This window comes from Capsicum annuum, chromosome 2, assembly GCF_002878395.1.
Source record: "Capsicum annuum cultivar UCD-10X-F1 chromosome 2, UCD10Xv1.1, whole genome shotgun sequence".
NCBI lineage: Eukaryota > Viridiplantae > Streptophyta > Magnoliopsida > Solanales > Solanaceae > Capsicum > Capsicum annuum.
The window spans coordinates 102,532,483-102,541,358 of NC_061112.1; the positions used below are offsets into that span (position 1 = coordinate 102,532,483).

Genomic DNA, 8,876 nt, shown 5'->3' on the forward strand with positions numbered 1-8,876 from the left:
TTTAATGACTATACTACTTCATCATAGCCTACAAATATCACATCCACAACATATGTTTCGAATCAACAAACTTAAATTCTTGCATACACTACTTTAAGCCTACTGATTCACTTTTTATACAAATAGCCCCATGAATGCAAAATCTACTGAATTCAGACAACTGCTACTAAACTTCTAGGTTCATACTTCTAACTCTAGGTCATATGAAATCATAGGATTTTGAGGAGGGATTTAAAAAAACATCTGGCTTTGGATGAATGCACGATTTTCATGAATCATGAATGAAATATTTCATACTTTGGAACATAAAAGCACTGATGGGATACTTTTAAGCCATCATACAATCCCATAACTGTCTAAGAAAATCTCTAGCTGTAAGAATTTAAGCTTGATTATTTCTGTTACTTTGAAAATAAGGCAGGGCTAGCATGAATAAAGCAAAATGAGAATCTGTATAACTTTCATAGAGGACTTTTCTATAGCACGATCTGAGATATGAAAGAAGGGAAACTTTTCCTAAAATGTCTTGTAGCCTCTTGTCCATAAATGTGGTACGCTTCACACACATACACAAGACTCTACTCAACTCGTCTTTCAGACGTCCTAGGACCCTGTAAAACTTAGGCTCTGATACCAAGTTTGTAACGCCCTAGGAGTACACCTTGGAAGCCATACGGTGCTTATGGTCCCGAGAGACCATAAGCTAACTCATGAGCTGGTACCTGCTGTGAGCACTGAATAAAGTTGATAAATAACATGTGCAGAATTTCAACTGAAATGCCATAAGGTTTTAACAACTAAAAATCAATACTAAATCATAGTTTAATAATGTTTGAAACATACTATCAATACTAATAAAACAACTGATAATAATGACTGAAAACTGACTATTTGTTTGTACTAGTTTGAAAGCCTCTAAACTGTCTGACAGTGGAGTTGATAGGACAAGCCCCCAACTAACTCTGACTGACTAAATAACTAAACTACTGACATAACTGAATATAAGATAACTTTTCCTCGAAGTATAAGGACTCACCACGGCTGCTGATGCTGATGCACTGAAAAGTCTAAGCACGATTGAGAATTCGAGCATTTGAACCTATGATATAAGATATCAAGCGCAAGAAACGAGTATACGATCAGTACTTTAAATGTACTAATATGCTAAATGAGGTTAGGCTGATATACACAGTTTCATGTGCATGAGTAATAACTGACTGAAGGTATAGCATGAGGTCTGAGTAAGAATGCATGAAAACTGTAAAGACTGAGAATACATGACTAAGCATAAAATAAGTTCTAAAATAGTCTGTAAACTGAAATACTAAAATCTGATAATTGAATAACTGATAAACTATATGCTATGGTCAAACAAGGATTAACTGAATTCTGAACTACATACTGAAACTTTAACTGTGGGAGGTATTATCTAAGAACATGGCCCAGTCTGAGCTAATCGGGGTCCAACCTATGACCCCAGTTGGAAGGGTGTTAGTACCGTGCCACGAGTACTAACAATGGTTGTGGAGTCAGTCCTAATCTAGCGGGTAACCCCTAAGATCAGTCCTAAACTGGCAGGTGATCCCCGAGAGTGTTAGTCATAAACTGGCAGGTGACATCTTATAACCTACGCTAGCTACGTAGTTCTGGAACTTAGGGATTGCTCCTAAGGACCCATTCCTAACTGGCGGGTGAGCCCCCATCCCTAGGTTAACTTGGTGCTGAATCTTACTCCCAACTGAATGACACTGATTACTGGACTGAACTAACTTAACTGGACAAGAAACTGATCATGACGGCTAACTGAGTGCTAATGCTTATGATTTATCTCAAACTATTCTGAAGCTACTGAAACTAAGTAAACAGCTAAACTTCGAGTATTCATAACCCCCAGGACTCGATAGAAATAACAATAGGACCATATGAAAGCTTTGAAACCATGAAAGGAAATCATTGTTCACAATTATTCACTTAAGCATTTCATCAAATACATGGGGACTAAGATTTTAACATGGAGATGCTTTTTAAACATGAAAAAATAGCACAGTCACATGCCCAAATCATAAATTGAGGGTTTTATTCTGCATTCGTATGAACATGATATGGAAGTCATAATATTTAAAACATACTATAATGCATTCCACGTGAAAATCAATTGAAAACATAACTTGAAAATCGAATTACTAAGATATAGCTAAACATATTTCAACTTTCGACGTATAAGGACTCTTTCTATCAAGAACTCTTGAAAACATAACAACGGGTCATTAGTTAAACCCCAATCATTTAGATATTTCATCAAAAACTTGAATTCATAGACTTGAGCATGATAATAGTCAAAACATGAGATGCTAACATAATTGAAATACTACCAATCATGGATTTAGGGAGTTAATATGAGAATAGCACCATTCAAACGTGTAAGGTTTAATTTCAACAACACTTACTTGTAACCAGCATGTAAAATCAAAATTCATGGGATTTTATGGATATATATATAAATACAATCAGCCAATACATATAAACACGTTGATATATATAAATAAATGAGACAGGGAAAAAAGTTCTACTAAATTTGAAGGACATTAACCAACAACAGAATTTATATGTTTATATTTCAAAAGGATCAAGAATGTGTAAGAAGGGAGGGGTTATCTTCATATTTTTTAAAATGATAATTTGAACTATAAATGAGTTGACCGATTTATTCAGAGATTCACCAAAACAGATAATTTGTGAAACCAAAATGTTTTTTAGTGAATCATTTACATTTTATACTATTTTGACAGTGATTCAAACCCATATTATCAACAAACCATGTACTCACATATTCACATATAAGCAACCCATATGGCAACACACTAGATGAGATGAGCAATGAACAAGGCAAAACGGTACATGCTATGAGCAATGAACAAGGCAAAACGGTACATGCTTAGTCATAGAAAGAAGAAAGAAACTGCTCAAACTAAATAAGAACTACCTTCGGAGTGAACTCAAGCTTCTCTAATCATTTCAATAATGAAGCCAATAATCTTATGAAATCAAACAAAAATAAAGAACTTAAATATGCAGAGAAACACTTCTCCAAAACTTAAGGCTTGATAACCTGTTTTCAGGTTAAGTTAGAAGTTAAAATCACGTTTAAGTAATGGGTTATCCGCTATCCTAAAACAACACCAACTTTTTGTCATATTCAAGTGTTCAAGCAAAAGAACAAGTTACAATATTCCATGACAACCAAGAATATATAAAGTTTTAAGCTATTCAAAACATTTTTCGGACAAAATTTAGGCTGCCAGGACCTTATGAACAGACAAACCAAACAGGAACATATCTAAGTTATTATTGCAACGTTAAAATGGCCAACATTGAAATAAACCCAAAACAATATACTAACCCAAAAGAACTCCATTACCAATTGGAAAAGTCCATATTCTATATTCATTTTTTACATGGTTGAAACAAAGGTTGGATATTTATCTATCTAAAGATATATAGGGGTGAGAAATAATTCAACTTATACACATACACAGTACACCATTACCATATAAAATTAACGAACAAACTGACAACAAAACGACCTCAAACAGTGCACAGGATATGAATCAGACGAACTCATAGCTTTGTGGTGTTTGTTCCAGGCTGGTTCAAGATTGCGAAGAGTCTAAAAGCATACTACCAAATATGTGTAAAATCGAACAATGCAAAAGAAACTATTTCTGGTTCACGTTTCAAGAGAATCAAACAAAACACCCAAATTCAAAAAACTCAAACTTCATAAGTTTTGTTCAAGCTAGATTACAACTTATGAACACTTTGCAAACACACTATCTAACGTGAACAAACTCGAGTGTCCACACATAACTTTACTTCATATTCATATCCATAATCAATCAGCCAAATTCAAACGATAAAAGAATAGCAAAAACTAAATACAATATAATTAGATGGGATAAAATTACCTTGTGTGGGGCAGCGAACTAGAGATTTTTGTCAGAGATTCAACTCGAACCTATTTCAAGCAGTGAACCTAAACCATGAGTCGATGAATGATTTTCCCACTAACTTCGAGTACGAGCAATGAAAAGTAACGAGAGACGGCAGGAACGATATTCGAAAACTATAAATAGAGCAATAAAACTTACGATGTGAAACAGTACGGGACTCAAAATTCCTCAATTTTCTAACACTTAAACCCTCTTTGGAGAGGTGAAAATGAGCCCCTTTTATAGGCAAAATTGGAATGCCTTTTCGGATAAACCTTGGGAATTTAAAATTTGAATTAAAAAAGTGGCATTTTGAAGAATCAAAATCTCCTTTTTCAGATGGGATTTGAAAGATTGAGACTTGGTTGAAAATTTGATATAACCGCATGAGTTCTTCAAGAAAGACAAGTTCTTTGTCCACAAAATTGAAAGAATAATGGTCTAAAGACTATTGAACCTCCACATCCCTCCCTTTTCAGAGGTTTACAGTGGAGGATAAAGCTCTTATATTGCTCTGAGGTTTCCATGAAAATCAAACCTGATGGGATGTAAAGCTGGTAGTGATGGAGATCGACAACTGTGGAAATGATCTCAGCTGTTATCCACCGAATAAAAGGAAACAAAGGCATAGATTCATGGGTTCTTCGTTGATGGAGAAAGGCTGGTCATTCTTTGGTTTAGTTTGTTTGGTTGAGAATGGACAAGAAGAACAGAATGAGGAGTTTAGTTGGGGAATTAGGGAACTGGGCCGGGGTTATTTTGGGCTGGCCCCAATTGGTTGTTGGGCTGGACAGGGTTGATTTTGGGCTAGGTCCAATCAGATAAGTTAATTAATATTATCTTCCAAACCGATTTCACTTGACTAATTTAACGATGGTTATTTTATTCTATTAATTTTCTAAAAAAGGTGTGTGTGTGTATATATATATATATACACACGTGCATGATTTCAAACATGTATATATATTATATTTAAAATACGTTTGACTATAATTCAAAATTAAATAAAAATAAAATATAGTAAATCTGCAAAAAAAAAATACTAATATAGCAAGGATTATATTAATATGCTAACATATATTTATTTATTTATTTATTCATTTTAGAAGAATTGGTGAAATGATAATTTAAAGTGCATTTATTTATTCATTTTTCTCCAAGCAAATTTATAATATGTGATACTAGTATTTTAATAGTATGGATAAGAGAAAAAAATATCATTTTTAAACTGTTAAATATTAAAAATAATAAAAATATATCAAAAAAATATTCAACAATCCTAAGCATTGAGAAATTAATTAGACTGATTATGAGAAGGCTACACTTAAAAGGTGGAACAGTGAAGTTAGAATTGGCACGATTATGATTATGAATTCGACTGAACCCTAATTTCTGAGTCGCCTACATTTTTCGATTTTCACGAGAATCAGGTCGATGTAGTTCAAAAGTTATGTCATGCAAAAATTTTGAGAGGATCTCAAAATTTTGTCCCAATTTTAGATTGGCGATGGCACTGAAATGCAAGAATAGATTTGTGAAAAGGTTTAAAGTTATATGAGAATTTTTGAAAATTGAGTCGAGCGAGCTTTGAATCATCGACGCTGCTAGGGATGCTTGACATTCCGCTAACTTTGCCCTAGTTTGCTGCTTAGAGATAGTTCCACATTTGTGCTAAGGTTCCTGCAAAACTTAAACTAGATAAAATAATTAGTACATAAATAGTAAATGCATTCAGTGAATTAATGAAAATAACACCTCAGGTGTTACTTTATGCAAATATGGTCTTGCAAGCTGAAAATAAAACTTAAACACAATGAAGTTTTTAGACCGATGATTCATGTTAATGGTGCCTTTCGGCGATGAAAATAAGGCGTAAACTGAGTAAATTATGAAGATGAAGCATTTTCAACCAAATGATTGATGGATGGAGGTTTTTCTCTAAGCCAATGATTTATATAAAACAACTTTTGCAAGCAATGAATTTCAATAAAGCATTTATTTGTTGTATCCATATGTTTTATGCGGTTATCAAAAAATAATAGTGAAGTGCGTCTGAAAGCAATTGTGTGGTGCTATAGATAAAATTGAAAGCTATGCATAGTGCAAAATAACTTAAAACGATCATGCAGTGCCTTAGAAGGAAATAAAATCCATGCACAGTGCAAAATAACTTAAAGCGATTATATAGTGCCTTAGAAGAAAAGCGATTATATAGTGCCTTAGAAGAAAATGAAAGCCATGTATATTACAAAATAATTTAAAGTGATTGTGCAGTGCATTTGTACCTATGCAAACACCATTAAAGCAATGTACAATGCATTCTAAAATATGTTAAAACATTTGTGTAGTGCATGTACGGTGCATTTTAGAGCATATATGCAAAGTAATGAAAGCCACGTGAAGTGCATTTTAAAGTAATTTAAAGCAATTGTGCAATGCGTCTGTGCTTATGCAGAGCCATTATAGCCATGTGCAGTGCATTTCAACATATTTTAAAGAATTTGTGCAGTACATGTTCGGTGCATTTTAAAGCATATACATAAAATAATTGAAAGACATGTATTGTGAATTTTAAGTATTTGAAAACACTTGGGCAGTATATTGAAAGGCATCTATGTAAACTAGCCAGAAGTCATGTGCAGGCCATTTGAAATCTTCGTAAAATCTTCAAAATCATTTAATCAATATTACTACGAAGGCATAATTTCTTCTAAATGTTTTAAAGGAAGTTCAAACCGTTCGAGGTGTAATCCTTGCAAGATTGTAAATGTTATCAACTTTTGGCTTCTGTTATTCTTCAAAACCTACACTCAAAGAAAATTTGTAAGTTTGGGGGGTGGTTGATTTGTGTTTATTTCGAAGGTTTGGTTCCCAATACTTCCTACTTCCAGATTTGCTTGAACTCGTAACCCCATCTATTCTAAAAACTGACTAGTAGATAATAAGAAAATGTTTGATTGAAAATTATTTAAAACAAAAGATAAACACGAGTAATAAATAACTTGACAAATAAAATACGCTAATATACGTGGTGGTAAAAAGCAATTCTGCCAAACTTTAAACCGTGACATACTGTGGAACAAAGTGAACATCCTTTATCCCAAGTGAATGTTCATTTTTCAATTACTTGGTTGAACCTACACTCTCTAATATCTCTTGATGTCATCTCAATCGTTTCACGAAATGATGCCCTTACAAATTGTTCCAACTTTGACCTGAGAGATGCTGATATTACAAGATGATAAGACCAAGCTTTGTATAGGATGCCTACGTATCTCGCTAAGGGAATCAGGATGAACGTAGTTCATGAAATGTACTTAAGAAAATTAAAAATAAGGGGTTGAAACCTCCGCGGGTTGCTACGTATTCCACAGGAATCAGGCCGAACGTATTTTATTACATATGAAATAAAAGGGAAAATCAAATTTTTTGTCAATTATGACCGAGGCCGATATGGTCCTCCTACGCATCCTCCAATGAAATCAGTTCAGCCTTAGTTTGCATTACAAGTAAAAAGGGGTTTTTTGGAAATTTCTACTTAATAGACCAAACCCAATGTGGATTTTCTATGTATTCCCCCAAGGGAACTAGGTCATTCGTAGATTCATTACATAGAAAAAGAATATTACATAAAAAAACAAATAGAGATTCCTAAACATAGTAGCTTTCGTCAACACTTCACCATCCATTTATTTTAGGATCAATACTCCACCCGTCAGTACACGGTGAACCATGTATGGCCCTCGCCAGTTAGGTGAAAACTTCCCCTTATCTTTATTCTAGTGTAGAAATATGTGCTTCAACACCAATTGTCCTGGTTTAAATTGTCTCGGTCTTAACTTCTTGTTGAAATCTTTGGCCATTCTACTTTGATAAAGCTGCCCATGACAAACTGCATTCATCCTCTTTTCATCAATTAGCATCAATTGTTCATACCGATTTTGAATCTATTTGGTATCACTCAACTTAGCTTCCTAAATAATTCTCAAAGATGGTATCTCTACTTATGTGGGTAACACTGCTTCCGTTCCATTAAATAGAAGATAAGGTGTTGCTCCAGTAGAAGTACTAAGGTGGTGCAATAGCCAAGGAAGGAAAATGGTAAATTCTCCTGCCAATGCTTGTAGTTATCAATCATCTTTTGCAATATCCATTTGATGTTCTTGTTGGCAGTCTCAACTACTTCATTTATCTAAGGACGGTAAGGGGTGGAATTACGATGAGTAAGCTTAAACTTCTCACATATCTCACGCATCAATCCACTGTTGAGATTAGCTTGATTATCTATTATAATCGACGTAGGAACTCCAATTTGACAAATAATGTTATTGCGAACAAAATTTTTCACCACTTTCTTTGTCACAGACTTGTATGAAGAGGCTTCTACCTATTTAGAGAAATAATCATTAGCTACCAAGCTTAACCTATTTCTATTTGATGCAACTGGCTCAATAGGACCGATGATATCAATGCCCCAAGTTGCAAACGTCCAAGAAGTACTCGTCACATTAAGTTCAATTGGTGAAACATGAAACAAATCACCATGAATCTAACATTGATGATATTTTTGCACAAAGCAAATGCAATCTGATTCTATTGTCATCCAGAAATAGCCAGCTCGAAGGATCTTTTTTTCCAAAACAAAACCATTCATATACGGCCCACATATGCCCCATGTATTTCTTCGACTAACTATGTTGCCTTTTGAGCATCGACACACCTTAACAATCGTAAATCTGGAGTGCTCTTCCTATAAAAGATTTCTACATTTAGGAAAAAGTGATTTGCCAATCTCAGAAGTGTTCTCTTCTTAATACTGATTAGTCCTTCTGGATAATCTCCTTCCTTGAGATACCTCTTGATATCGTAGTACCAAGGTTTTCCATT

The 8,876-nt window shown here is 34.1% G+C and overlaps 1 long non-coding RNA gene across 1 annotated transcript; it reads right to left on the minus strand.

Moving 5' to 3' along the window:
- Nucleotides 1–766: 766 nt before the first annotated feature.
- On the minus strand, nucleotides 767–4,702 carry LOC107858848. The gene is made up of 3 exons (XR_001671252.2): nucleotides 4,528–4,702; nucleotides 3,966–4,033; nucleotides 767–1,099 (listed from the first exon to the last, which is right to left on the minus strand). It is a non-coding gene; the product is annotated as an uncharacterized LOC107858848 (long non-coding RNA).
- Between the last annotated feature and the right edge of the window lie 4,174 nt (nucleotides 4,703–8,876).